This window comes from Trachurus trachurus, assembly GCF_905171665.1.
Source record: "Trachurus trachurus genome assembly, chromosome: 22".
NCBI lineage: Eukaryota > Metazoa > Chordata > Actinopteri > Carangiformes > Carangidae > Trachurus > Trachurus trachurus.
In genome coordinates, this window is record NC_139907.1 from 13,315,609 (window position 1) to 13,331,228 (window position 15,620).

The following is a 15,620-nucleotide window of genomic DNA, read 5'->3' on the forward strand; positions in this document are numbered from 1 at the left end:
TTTTGAATCTGTTCAGTCTACTGTAAAGTGAGGAACTCTAAACTCTAAAGTATAGTGTAACATGTACAGTAAAATTTCATCCTTTTAAAAAAGGAACCTCATACTGTAGTCATTTTTTGGAAACGGTGTTATGACCCATGGGCAATACCTTTTAAGCAAAAGCTCCAAAATGACAAATTGTGATCTAGTGACAACGTAGAAGGCTAATTATTATGAGCAAAGGAGGAAAACAGATGATGTTATATAACCATATTGTCTGTGTGGGGAAGAGGTAACCAGAGAGGTACCATAATAACCACAATCAATCTCTCTACCAGCCATGTCTGTCTGCCTGTCTTCCAGGGTGCACACAGGAACATGCTGCATACATATTTTGGGATTGGGCTCAGTGGCCCATCACAACAAGGTTTCAACGCTCAAGAACCTAACCCAGGGACAAACCAGTAAACCTGGAGTGTCCTCAACATCTGCACTGCAGGCGTTTGAAGTTCACAGGTGAATAGAAACTGTTGATGAACAGATGTCAAAGCTGTTGGCGTGTGCTCTTCACTCATTCTCCAGAGCCCATCCAAAGATTCATTGAAAACTTGTGACCTAAAACTAATGACACACTCTTGAATTAACTTGGCTTGTTGAATAGAGGATGCTGCTATTATTATTCATTGAAGACTCTCTTCAAAAAGCCAATTAACAAGCTCTACTTACAGTATGTGAATTGTATTCATTTAATAGTGACCCAGTCTTCACTCTGAATACAAAAATTTGATTTAGTTACGACAACAGAGTCTACATACAAAGTAGTTTCAAAGAAGTCCACCGTGGCATAGTAGATGTTCTCCAAGGTATCATATCAGACTATTTGTTTAGCTTATCTCACAGTTAGTCCTGCTCTCAAACTAAAAGTTATTTTCCCTTGCAGATAGAAACTGTTGTGAAAACACAGGACTAATTACATTTGGAGTTTGGTGTAAATGGATTCCTCAGGTCCTGGCTTGTCTTAACATCTTGAGCCTGATCCCATGTTGTGTTTTTGCTATATTTACCATAACCTCTGATAGATCTTCCAGATCAGCAGTTCAGACTCTTTCTCCCTGTCGGATTTTTGCTGAATGAGCAAACACAACATCCAGTCCAGTCCTCCAGCGAGGGGGATTTTACTACTGCTTCACTTTCAGATTCTAACAAGAAATCTTACAGTTCCTTTATTACGATCCTTATCATTTTTGTCTCATTTTGAACTACTACATTCTCCTGCATGCTAATCTTGATGTTAAAGAGAGAGCACATGCACACAATATTTGTATTACTGTGCCGCCATGCATATTGATCTTGCATTATTTAAGTTTTCTCTTGCATTTATTTTTTTCAAATTAAAGCACAATATGTAAATGACTTAATTACTGGTTTATTACTATAATGCCTGGAACTGACACTCTCACAGTTAACATGCTTATATTTTTCTTTTCAGTATTCAATTAGCATAAATTAGAGAGGTTCACAGTTTTTTTTTTTCAACCAAGAATTTATTAAAATGTTGTTTCCCACCATTTAAAATCATACACAGCAGAGCCTCAATAATCTGCTGCAGCTTTCTCACGGAGATTAAACACAGTCCAGTGAGGAAATCGTTGAGGCCTTCAAACGCAAGGATAAATCTCCCTTTCACAAACGGCAAGTTCACAGGATTGTCCGACTCACACAAGTCTGTATGTTCTGTCACTGACAGGATGCTGGCATGTTTTCTGTCAGGTTATTTCAGCTGTATCTGTATCTGCATCTTTAATTCAATCATGGAAAGAAAGTTTGTGGGCTGTTTAAGAAGCTGCAGCAGAGAGAAACTAAAGTCATGGCTGATGGGGGAAAACATTTGAGTTTCTCCAGGCCCGAAAACAATGAATTCATCCTGTGACATCTAGGTTTTTCCTTTATTTATTTATTCTTTTATTTCATTTTTATAAATCTAAATAAAAGATAAATTACATCGAGGTTTTTCACAGAAGAAATGTTGAACTCTTCAGTAATATTCTGACACTTTGCGGACTGTCATTTCTTAAACCATACGGTGGAACACTTTGCCTCGAGCGACTCACTGATCCAGTTAGCGAAGCAGCTTATATCTATTTCCCTGCTGATGCTCTGGTTTATTACCATCAGTGAATCTTGGGATTGAGTTTACTGAAAGAATGAGCTTGAAAAATTACATTGATTAATGATCCAATATTGCTGTAATGCATGATGGTGTTTCAGAAATGTTATTTTTAAGTCATTATACCTGAGCACAGATCAATGAACCAAATCTGTGCTTTACAATATTTACAGTATCTGTTTTATATAAGATAGGATACATTTATAATATAAAAATATAAGATAAATGTGAATTTTTTGAGAATAAAATAGAAATTTAAAAGAGATGTCAGGATTTGTCGACATTACTGTACTTAGAGAGGTTTCATATTGTTAGGGTTATTTTGATTTTCAGTTAAATTAAACAGGTGATTGAAGTCTGGTGGCCTTTATGTGTTAAATGAGGGACATGAAATACCTGCGGTTTAGTGTTTCACCAATAATTATCACAGATTTGAAATGAAATGAAACTCAAATTACTTGATTCATGCGTCATCTATATTATACTGTATGTATACATACTACATTTGTGCTCATGTAAGTTGACTTTTTCCACAGCATTGCTGTCGGCAAACAAAGTGTCACAAACACTAGACACTAGATTCTCTGTCACCTTTGGCGTGTGTTGAATGTGATAAAATAGCAGCCACAGTAACACTGAATTTAGCCTGATGTGTGTCTTGGTAACAAACCTTGTCTGTTGTGCAGCCTCCTTCATTTTGCAACGGCCAGGCCACTGGGCATTTGCTGGCCCCGATTCACAGCAGTATATAATCTCGGTAAAAATAGGTAATCAACGAGGATCAAACAGGGTCTTGTCGTGTTGCGATATTACAGGTTGATGGTAATGAGTTGGAATAATGCCATGCCACCTAGGTTGGCCCGTGTGTTCAACATTTATGACGCCCTGTGGTGTGACTGATGCGGTCACCCGAGCCTAGAATCCATGTGTTTGTGTTTGTATGATTTTTATGTATTTATGTGTCCTCTGTTTGTGCATGTGCGGGAGGATCCTTGGGAGATCAGTCATGCTCTTTGATTAATCCTAAATATCCCTAATCTTGGGGGACCTAGGTTGTAGTTTAGGCTGCGACAGTTGCATGTCAGAACCTATGAATAGCATTACGGCTGTTGAAGATCTTTGCGTAATCAATCAAAAACCAATGTATCATGCATGAAATATGGGGATTTTGTGTCAAATCCGCCAGGGAAACAATATATAATGAGAATTTTCACACACCCCGGTTTATGTTTTGTCAAAGGAGATATGAGTAAATTCATATTCCTCCTCCTCCCACACTTTGACACACAAACACATCATGCCACACATAGCCACAAATACACACACCTTTAATGCGCTGTATAACCTCTTTTCTCAGCTCCATGGGCCCACTACACAGTACGTCTTAGTTTGCCTCTTCTCAACTGATGCATAGCCAACAAGGCAGGTGATTCATAATTAATGCTCAGCTGAATATATTGAAATTCATCATGTGTGTGTTTGACCATGGGTAGCCCACAGGGATGCAATCTTCACTCTGCTTTACACACCATGTTTCTCTACACATTTCTCACATGAGCCGCCTGTGAGCTCATATTGCAGACATGCAGTCAAGTTTCAGCATCTCCCTTTGAAACTATAGTGGTTTCCTTACTTGTGACTTACATGAAACATAAACACATGACCAGAGCCACAGCCATTTATTATCAAATTGCCTTTTTTAGTTTCCACACGACCAAGTCAGTTTACTTTTCATTAGCTAACAATACAGGATGAAGATGAAGCTGTCTGGATGAGCCTGTCTGTGCATCTGCGCTCCACATCTGCTCTGGCTAAATTAATGCATTTCAACCATATCACAGTCCAAAATTGCAATGGGCTCACTGGCCTTGTTTCCGTGACAGCGGCTGTTATTGGCCAGTCAGATGTGATAAAGCACATGGGACCAGATGTACAGTATGTGTCAGTGTTGTGTGTCAGTGTTGTGTAAAGATGCGTTGTCCATGGTCACATTTTTCAATGCCCACAGGTGAGAAAGCAAATTCCTACATGTGCACAGAATGGCTCATGATTGTGTACATCACCTAAAAAGTGTATATTTTGTTATAGCAGATTATAGAATATTCACATTATATTTTAGCAAAATTAACCAAATTTGTATGTTCTTCTGTCTGCCTCTTTTCACCCTGTCACTTGGGGGCACTAAAGTGAGAATTAGACACATAGTGAAAAGAGGCATACATATACATATACATATGGATATGTTTCTTTTCATAATAATTCTATTTCTAATTCAGGTTTATATGTTGTCATCAAAAAGACCTGTGTTAGCTCTTTTCATAATATTCTTTCTTGGGTGCCGCAGCCACTTTGTTGTGCTTTAATGCAACCAGGCAATTTCTTCAACATGGAGGTGATTACCAGTCACATCAAAAGCTCCCAACTGCCAATCTCAACCTGATGAGAACAGGAGAGTTTCTTCCCTTAACTTAAAAGGATTCCCAGAGGCAATCCTCCATCCTTCCACATGTCGGCCCATGTGCGATCAGAATACCAACAAGAACCCAATATATTTCACATTTAGTTGTTTGTTTCAATTTCAATGTCCTTACTTTCTTTTAAAACATATATTTCTGTTGCCAGAGCCACTCTAACACCTCTTACGAGTTGGATTTATGCCAAGGGCAACTACACATCCAACTAAATTGGTATTTACGGAGAGGACAAGCATGTACATATGTACGTGCATGTGTGTGTGTTTGTATGTTCACTTTAGATGGAGGAGAAATAAGCACAGCGGTTTGACCCCTGACCGTTTATCCTTCAGCTCTCATTGCATCAGTACAAACACTCCTTTTTTTGCTGCAGTAACAATATCAAGGTCCCACGTGAATAACCATGGCCCCTGGCTCTCGAAATGGGGCCACACACACACACACACACAAACACACACACATGCAAACATACACAATAAACACCTGACCTGGGTTAAGCTTTCATTTAAAACTCCTAGTTTTTAATCTTATGAAAATGTTTTGAAAATCTGTTTATCATATCACATTAACAAAAAATGTATTGAGCAAGAGCAGGAAACATTTATCATCTTTATTCTACACGTTGTCACAATAGCAGGTGCATTCATAACAGGGGTTGGGCTGAGTAGATCTTTATTTTACTTACATAAGGTGACAATGATTTCACAGTCCGACCACTGTCTCATGAGAGGAAAAGCCTTGGGGTGATGATTGCAGAACAATCAGTGCACATAAAAGTGCCACTGCAGACTGAAGGGCAAGATGTTAAACACAGTTGATGGATGTATAGAGCAGAGTAGATGATGATCTTTGATGATGATCTTGCATCTCCTTGGAAAGATTTTTTATTCAAGACTATGGGCATCTCATGGAAAAATACTGAACACCTGCTCACCTGAATCGCTCATGGTCAGCTCGTTAGCTAGTGTAAGTATCGATGTGTGTTTATGATTTTTTTTTTGTATTTTTGTGTTTTCGCATGAGTATAGTGGTGGTTGTGGTGGTGGCCTAGCCTAGACGCACGTCAGCCAAAACCTAGGGGTTTAGGTTTTAACAAGCTCTAGCATCCACATCAAATTTACTTTTTAAAGCTCACACTGCTTTACACATTCAAATGGTGAGGTCAACATGTAAAACAAAAAAACAAAAACTAACAGAAGATCACTTCTCCTGCACATGTCGTACTGTGTGGCTGTTCACTCATTCCTTAAAAAGTAACAGTGTTCAAATGGGTCAAATGCTGACAGCAAATTTCCCTCAGGGGATCAATAAAGTGTAACTTGCCGTGAATTCTGGTGAAAATCAATATTTATTATCAAAAGGATATCACATAACATGCACAGCACGGCTGTCAACACACCCTTTTAGGCGCTGTCTTCCTTTTGATCCATATATCTGTTTAATCCCATTTTGGTTGCCTCCTCTTCCCCCTTAAGTAACATTTAATACAGTCTCGTATCCGTTTCCTTTTAATGGAAGGCTCATGACATCCTCACCCTGGGGAGAATATGTGACACAGTCAAACATTTATTTATTTCATTTTTGGGGGTCTGTTTGTCTTCCCACGTCCTCCATGTGTTCTCAACCATCCGAAATGAATGTAAATGAGCTGCTCCTCCAAAATCTACCTCCATGATCACCTGATTAATTTTTGGTATGTCTATGTAAGATATTCATCTTAGCCCAAGGCTCTGCCCTCCATTATAAATAAAATTGACTTTCAAATGTCCTCTTGTCATTTTTGTTCACTTCCTGGCGCTGATTGCTTTGTCCTCTGCTAATATATTCAAACTGAAACGAACCAAAACAAGTTATTAAATAAAACAAGCTCTTGCAACAGGTTTGGTTTCACACACGCACACGCACGCACACACACATGCACACACACACTCTCCGCTTAGTCAGAGTCTCTCATGCCTGAATGCCACGGCACACTGCCACTCTGCCGGGCCACTTGCCAGTGTGTGTGAAAATGTGCACACGTTTGACTTTTAGCAGCAAATGCGGGGGCAAAATGTCCTGACCTTTTTGTGTTATTCCCTCCCTCTGTGGCTGTAGTACGTGAGTGAATGTGCGTATGTGTGCATGTGTATAAACACACTTTAGTGTGAGTGGAGATCATCACTGAACATCAGACAAACGAGAACACCTTGGAGGCTCCACTTGGCTCAGGTGCATGTCATGTAGCAGGAGTGTTGCGTGTGATTCCAGCATGGGATCATTGTTGCATGTCATCCCCTGTGTCTCTCACAGTGGGTTTTTTCTTTCTATTTCTACAATGAATGATCCAGTAAAGTGGTAGACAGCCCAAAGTAACACCTTTTTTTTTATGAAGACAACAATAAGGTAGAGATCAGCTAAAGAAAATAAAGTATAGGTGATCTATAGGATCTATAGGAAAAGTGATTGCAGCATCCACAGTGCAGAGAAGGGGAGAGATTAAGAAGAGATTACAGAAACATTGCATTACATGTGTGCAAAAAAAAAACAAAGGTGGGCTGCTTATCAAACAAGTAACCAGAATATCCATTGCATGTACAGTATACATACAGTACTGTACAGCGTGAATCAAAGCAAACACTGTAACTGACTGACAAGCAGCAGCTCGCCTCCCTCCCTCCTGGTCTGTACTTCTGCCAACGTATTGTTCTGATTTTACACTCTGTTGAGTTTGTAGTCATGTGTCTTTCATCAGTATGCGTGTGTGTGTTTGTTTGCCATCATTACCAACAACATGGTTATAGGCTTCCCTTGTGACCTACAGAGACATACTCTCACAACACGACCAGGTCAAAGGTCGCACTGAACCACGAATTGCATTCAAGGACAATGGGTGATTCATCTCTCTGATCAGATCAGCTACAGTAAATGTCATCTGCTGTTTTTTTGATTAGGAGTCAATTTTGGTATCAATTTCTTTTATTACTCTGTGTGCAGTCGGGAATAACCCTCATGTAACCTGCACAAGGTCATTTTATAAGAGCCATATTTTATTTAGAAGCTACAGATAAATGTCAAAACACAATGTTCAGCATTTAATGATTTCATTTGATATGAACTGTGAAAAAATGAACTGCATCTAATATTTAACTTCAGCATTTAGCCTTAAAGGACAATTCCGGGCAAATTCAACCTGGGGCTATAGTTTCCTAATATTTTAGGTCTAAAAGAATGAATTTGAAGCTTGTTACTGCCATGGTTAGGCTACAGGTAGCCTAGGCTATTATTCCGCTGGCATGGAGGCAATTACCAAGTGAAGTAGAGTCCAGCAGCTCAAGGATGAAAATGTGTGATTATTACTCCATGCAATGCAGTCAAAGTTCCTATGTATGTTGCCTATCAGTTTATAGGCTAAAAGTTATTATCGAGTGTTCACAGGGAAATGAACGGAGAGAATCACGTAAACAAGCGCGAGATTAGACGCAACGTTGCGCGCGAGATCAGGACGACATTTGTTGCCGGAAGAGACTGTCTGTAACACAGTGAAGCAGACATCACAGAAGGGACAACACGGCTGAATTTATGGAGTTTGAGAACAACTACAACTGGTTTAATTTCAATGGGCGCCCTTATCAGTTTGTAATTGGACCATGGGTTAAACTTGAGCATTGGATTTGTTTCATTATTTGAAAAGTCATCTCACTTTCCTATGTTGGAGTTAAATAACTTATCCGTTATCTAACTCTTAGCTGAGGCAACAAAGTTTCAACAACAACTAACTGTATGACACATATTTTCCCTGTAGACTGTCATTAAGTAAATGTCTCTCGTTATCTTAAAGTTGCACCTTTGACAAGTTATCCTCTGGCAAAGTGAAAAGTCTGCTGCAGTAGATTTGTTCCTTTAATCTAGGAAATGAGTTACATGTTCTAAATCATCGTGACAGCAGGATTAAAGATGTTGTAAACCACAAAGTAAATACAATGAAATAGGCACTTTCTCCGCATGAAAAGCCCAACCTTACTTTCCAGTTTTGCACAATAAATAAGCTGCTGTGAGCTCCTGCTGTCTCACCTGCCACCTTTCTCACCTCTGTAATGTAAAGTTTTGCTGCAAGCCAGTTGCTTTGTCAGCTACTCGTTATGAGTCTGATTTTAGTTGAATTTCAAATCTGAGCTCAAGTATTTGCAGGCCAGTTTCTGTTGTGGTGTTTGGGATGTAAAATCGTGGGCTGTGGGTGTGTAATTCAAGTTGAGTGAATTTTATTTACATGGCACCAATTCACAGCAGAAGTTATCTCAAGGCACTTTTGGTCTAGACCTCTTTGTAATAATATTTACAGAGACCCAACCATTCCCACCAAGACCTAGCAACCATGGCAGCAATGGCGGGGAAAAACTTCCTTAAAAGAGGCGGAAACCTCGAGCAGAATCAGACTATGGGTGGGCCTCAACCGGTTGGGTTGGAGAGGAAGAGCGATGATGAAGAAGAAGAGATACAAGAGACAAATCACAAGTATATGTTGATCCTAAAAATACATCAAATACTGACAATAAAAAAATAGAAAACTTGAGAGTGTTGGAATACATTAATATGCAACACAATAAATATTAAAAAATACTGCAGATAATATTGTACTGATATTGATGCACATGTGCAGTTGATGATACATTAATATACCTTCTAGTAACATCGTGGTGTATTTTGTGGAGAAATGAAGTCCCTGGTTTGTGATGGAAATGGCAACACTTCTGTCTCTTTCTTGCTACACTGCAGGGCTCACCATCAAGACAGGCGGTTTATCCCACTGAGTCACAGTTATCCTCTGTGATTTAATACAAATAACATGGCCTGTCCATCAACTGGCACCCATGAGGTCCTCCTGGATGGAGCTGCTGTGTCCTCATTGTCGGCTGTAAACCATAAACAGCAGCTATATTTCTCAGAGCTATAACATGTACCTGCCAACACGCGCATCGACAATCCCCAACTGTGCACTGTGCTGTCACCCGCAGCCCACAGCTTAACCTTTCCCGCCTCGATGTCCATATCCACCCTTTTCCTTTTCTGCATCTCATATTCAGATTGCTTCCCGAATATGTGACGGTGCATTGGGACACAGGAGGTTATGACTTTGTGCTGAGTGATAGCTGGGCCATGCCGAGTGTCACAGAGTATCTATTGAACATCTGGAAGCAGGAAGTGACAGGTGCTGATGTGCCCACTCTTAAGGCGATGCCCTTTAGATTGTATATGAAGAGCAGCTGTATTGTTCTAAGAATAAATATACACAGTGCTTCATGAGCAGGTTCTTAATTCCCATTTGGTGCTTGAAAAAAAAACGTTGCACTACTAAAAGACAAAACGACTGCTCAGGAGAATTGTTATTATATTATTGAAGAAAATACATTTGCTTATTCCTTTTTGAATCCAGATGATATCAAGCTTTCACTCAGGCTTCAGGCTGAGTTTGTGTGTGTATGTTTGTGCGTGTGCTCATGTGCAGGACTCTGTGAGTGCTCGAGATCCTGATGACAGGGGTCTTATCCTCCCCCTGAGTCTCCCCTTCAGCAGATTTCCCTGTGGAGCCAACCTCTACCTTTCCACACACTGTGTTGTTTTCTCCTTCCATTTGTGTCCTGGCTTTTTACTCTTGCTTGAAGTTGCAGGCCATTTCACAGCTTTCTGTTTGATCCTGAGCACCAGCAACACTGTGACAGTACTATAAAGTACAAATGAACTGAATGTAGTAATCAAATTTGATCATTTTTATCTGCAAGCATGCGGACTTCAACGGCATTTTATACCAGGAAAAAACTGGTAAGAAGGAATATCAATTAGATCAGCACTTTTCTATGATGCATTCATACATGTAATTACATGCTACTGTATGAAATGCTGTTGCAGCACTTTTGAGTTTGTTTACATTCTGCTTGATTGGCTCTAATTAACAGTAGGCCATATAGTGTGTTGGTGTATCACAATTAACATCATCATAGTTAATTTGGATCCAAACAAATCTAATTACACACCTGTGTGGTTGATACAAAGACTTTTGGGGGAGTCTCAAGGAGGGCACAGTGAGAGGTGTTATCCGCTATCTGATGATGAGATGAGAGATTTTTTTTTGTTTTTTAGCTTTTTTTAGCTGGACCATTTTTTAGCTGCTAAATTAAATTATTGCTGTTATTTCACTAGCTTGGTAACCATTAAATAAATAAATCAGAACATTTCCTTAACTTGAATGGGACAAAGATGTAGGCTTTCCCAGAAATTCTTTTCAAAACAAATAATAACTGTCAGAAGAGGCAAAGATTAACATCCACAAAAACATCTGCAAGACTGTAGAACACAGATGTTTTGTGTCATTTTGTGTTTTTGAACCCCACATTAAATGAATTCTCGCCAGCTGAAGGGAAACCGGAAGTGAGTTCACGTTGCAGGCTGAAAGATGTTAAAAAGCTCTGCCGAGTGGGGCGTCATATGGCTCAGTAGGTAGAGCAGGTGCCCCACATATGCAGAGGCTATCGTCTTTACCGCAGCAGTCCCGGTTCAATTCCACTTGCAGACCTTTGCTGCATGTCATTCCCCCTCTCTGTCTCTCTACTCTCCTATCCATTAAAGGCCTAAAAAACAGCAAAAAAATACTTAAATTCATCATTTGATTCATAATCAATGTAAAAATGTAGATTATATCAGCATTGTTTTGGTGGACGGTTTAAAAACTTCTTAAACTGAATAATTACAGGAAGCGCCCAGATACAGACATGTGTGTACAGCCATCATAGCACTTTAATACTAGAACTGTGTTGGGAGTTAAACAGCTCTTTTGAGGTTGCTGCTTCTTTAAGACAGTCTCCTTGTGTCTCACAACACATAAAGATAGGAGACCTGTTTCGTATTTCTTTATGATAGCGTTTAAACGGTGTGTTTTATCTGTGGACATAAAATACTCTCCAAGGACCATTGCTTCACACCAGAAGGCAAGGAAAGAGTTTGTGGGGCCAGTGTGTGAATTGTGGGAGGATTTTCTTCTGATGATGTTGGTGGGCAGGAGCTGTGCTATTTAGCCCTTTAATTAAGAATCCTTCAACCTTAAATGTTGAGACATTTATCAGCACCTCGGGGTCTCTTCAGAGAAGTAACTAAAACTCAGCTTCTTCAATGTGTGGCTGGTAGTTCCTGCATGTTCCCGCCCTGTGATTTATCACATCAATCAGCCAGTTACTGTACGTATTGTTCTCACAGTCGCAGCGGCGACCCGGCTAAATGAGTTAGGATGCAATTGGGTGATGACGTCCAGAGGAAGCTCTAGCGGCCAGTAATGAGCTTGTATGTCAGAGCTGTAATCTCATCTAGATGTAAATGTATTCTGGTACAAGTTGGCCACTAATTTATTCATCCAAATGTAACTTCATCAATTTATCCCTCACCTCAGTATCAACACATAAGTCTGTCTGGAGAGGAGTGGGAGGCGAGGGGACATCTGATGCCACTTTGAGAGCAAAGGAAAACATGGAGAAAGAGAGGGCACATTTTTTTCTTCACCTCAAATGTGAGATTGAGAGGCAGCGTGGCTTGTGTAGGGCTGTGTAATTGCTTCATATTTAATATGACAAACATGCAGCCGGGTGGATGAGAGGCAGCCTCAGACGAAAGAAGCAGTTGCGTGTCCTGTGCTGGTACTCTTGCTTTTATCCTTGTTGGGCCTGTTTCCGGTATGCACTTCTTGTGTTTGCTGCAACGGTGCATGAAACGTGTCGCCGGATGAGTGTGGCCAAGCACTCGAGGTGCGCCTGTCTTACTGGTGTGTATGTGTGGACATGTGTATATGCGTGTGGTAGAGGGTTAGTCATGTAAAATCTGTCTCGTCTTGTTGCACTCGCGAAATGTACTTCGACTATTTTTGGAAAATGAAACGGAAACAAATTAAAGCTTGAACTATTTTTTCTTCCCCCGAATCTCAGTTTCTTGTTCTTTCGCTGCACACTGGAGAACTTCTTGTTGCTCATTTGTTTGCAGCACTGTTACTTTACAGTAAAGTTCCTGGGTTTGAACCCTGTAGACATGATCATTGTCCGGGCTGGACACCTAATTCAAAGGTTAATCCATAGACTGTCACAGTTCTGGTAGGAGATGAAGTGAGGTTCAGTTAATCAGTGATGAGAGAAGAGGTCAGCAACAGATGATCAAGTAAACTCTCACTAGAAGCATTATGGAGTCTAGCCCCATACAATCCTGCATAGTTAACCAGGTATAGAAAATGGATGGATGAATGAAGAGATGGATGGAAAACCGTTGCATGTTGCTGCCACGATTCCTAAAATATGAATCCTCACCACTGAAATATTGATTTTTGTGTTTTCTTGCTGTCACTATGCTGTCTAGGGACAATGATTCGATCACTGTGTTTCATTGGACGGCCTAATCTTGTAGACCAGATGAATGGTAAGTGGCCTCTAAAAGGCTGTCAGTGTTTATTAAACGATAGCTCTCTGAAAAGGTCACCAACCCTGTCTGTTCACATACAAACACAAACATAACCATCATTCCTCTCCTGCCATCCCCTCGAGCAACGAAGATGTGCAAGCGTGAGCCGCAACATTGAGGGATAAACACGGAGGCTGATCGCACTTCCTCAAGTCACTGTGCCTGGAAATCATGGTATATCATTTCCAATACGTTAGCTTTATTAAGCTGGTTAGATTTGTGAAGAATGATGGCCGATGCTGTTCAATACCACTACAATTGAGATGAATGAATCAGATGGCAGGTTGGACTAAGAATTAATGCTTCCAGGAAATGTAGTGACCATGTGATTCACTGGTTCCCTGAACAAAAACATTTGTATTTCAATACTGCAAAAAAAAGAAAAAGGGATATCTTAATCCTCAAATAATGGCGGTCTCACCACCAGAGGAACCTGTTTACTGTGGTTCTGTTTTCATGTGTTTCACTTGAAAAGCCTTTGGTTTGTTTGTGAGTGAGGGTTAGTTGGTTGGTTGAGCAGAGTTGTTAGCACTAAAGGCATCTTTAGAATTAAAAGAAAATGTGGGGAACAGGAGAGTCTCACAAAATACCTCACATGTCAAATGTCACTCTAGGAGTGATATGATTGTTTTAAGGTCCAGGCTTTTTTTAAAATGAGGATAATAAGTTTTCTGTCCTTACATCATTTCAAATTCTGTCCCAAACCCATTCACCAGCACAGTGTCCAAGATGAAATATGTAATCATGTAGTTTCTTTTTGAGGGGGTTAGATAAGGTCGTACAATAAGGCGCAATTAACGATTATGAATTATTCATGTATACACGAAGATGCAATACATTAGCCATTCATTCCCAGAAGGTGACACATCCTAGGCCCAAGCTAATGGAATAATTGTCTCCTCTAATTTTATCAGTAGAGTCAAATGAACAGACACTTGAAAATTACTAACTCTAAAGGTCATATCTCATGATTGACTCATATTTTACCACACATTCAAGGAAAAAAGGGGGCGATTACAAGGTCATGTGCGTTGGTAGACTCATTAGGTAATTGGTCAGGTGCCTGGCGGTTGGCATGGATGACAGATTTACTGTCAGTGCTAATGTGTAAATCTCTAAAAACGCTATAGTTCATGAATGTTTGATGTCTTTATTTTCCTTTCCAACATATAGCATTAAGTGGTATTAACGTGGGAGCTGTCTCGCATAATGATGTTTTGACATAATGTGAGTTACTCATCAGCCTGTTAAACAGCTTAACTTAGCGTCACATGGACGCAACACGCCTTATATGTCGAAACAACCTTCATGTGAAACATGTTTATTTCACAACACTCAGCTGCAGCCAGTGTGGAGGCGGCACACTGCTTAGTTCTTTAAGTAACACCAGAAATCAATGAAACAATTGATCAGCATTTACAGTGCAGGCTCCCTCGTTGTATTATTCTCTTGTTTATGTGTGAGTTGTTGAGTCTTTGGGTTCACAGTGATTACTTGCACGATGATTTCATTCAGGGGGTGGCTGAGTAAGCTGTAGTCTTGACATAATCGCCTGCAAAGATGGACAACTACACCCCCCTCTGTACTATGGTTCACTGGTATACACTATATAAAAAAAATGCTGCGAAGAGACTTAACCACGGTTAAATCACAGTTTCCTGTTTCGCCTCGCCCTACCCCCACGATCCAATCCTACAACACAGAAACACTCAGCTGTCACTGTAGATTCTGTGTTTATGTGTAATTTTTCAAATATCACTTCAGTTTATTATTACTGAGAACACAAAGTCAGAAATGAGATTTTTGTTCGGAGTAGAGCACTACCTGTTTAAATCAAATGCTCCCCCTGTTGAATATCAATGGACTCTGTCAATGCACTGCCAAGTGGAGTGGACACTTTGCTGCAGACTGAATACAGATCAGGCCACAAAGTCACACTTTTAAATGTCCAAGCAGGATGGAGCCAGTGAAACAAGCTGTCAAAGTCTCAAGCAAAAAAAATATGATTTTACATTTTAGTTTACATGCTGCTGTCTTCTGTTTGTTTGCAATTAAATTAGTTTTAGTTGAGTTTAGTAGGTATTACTCTTTTGCTGTTACCTTCTGTGTCAAGTAGAGGTCAGCAGCAGACAAATTTTGGCGTGGTTGCATATTTGTGCAGATAAGATGATGGGATGACCTAATATCATATATCCTTCTGGATGTTATATAGAGTATGTATTTATGTAGGAACACAAGCACTTTCTAATGCAACCCAGTCTAATGGTAACACGATAGATATCTGGTTTTCCTCCTTATATTTAAATTGTATGTTTAAGCTCAGAGGTTTATGCTGTTTGTGGATCATTTAAATTTGATGATAATCTGTTTATTAGACTCTATTTGTCATTCATGAGTGCAATGCAATTCATTATTGCATTGATTAAATTGTGTTTTGACTGCTTATTTAGTAATGTATTCAATAAACTGTCATCTATAAATTACATGAGGAACATCTTTTCATATGCATCTCATTCATGTGCAGAAATCCT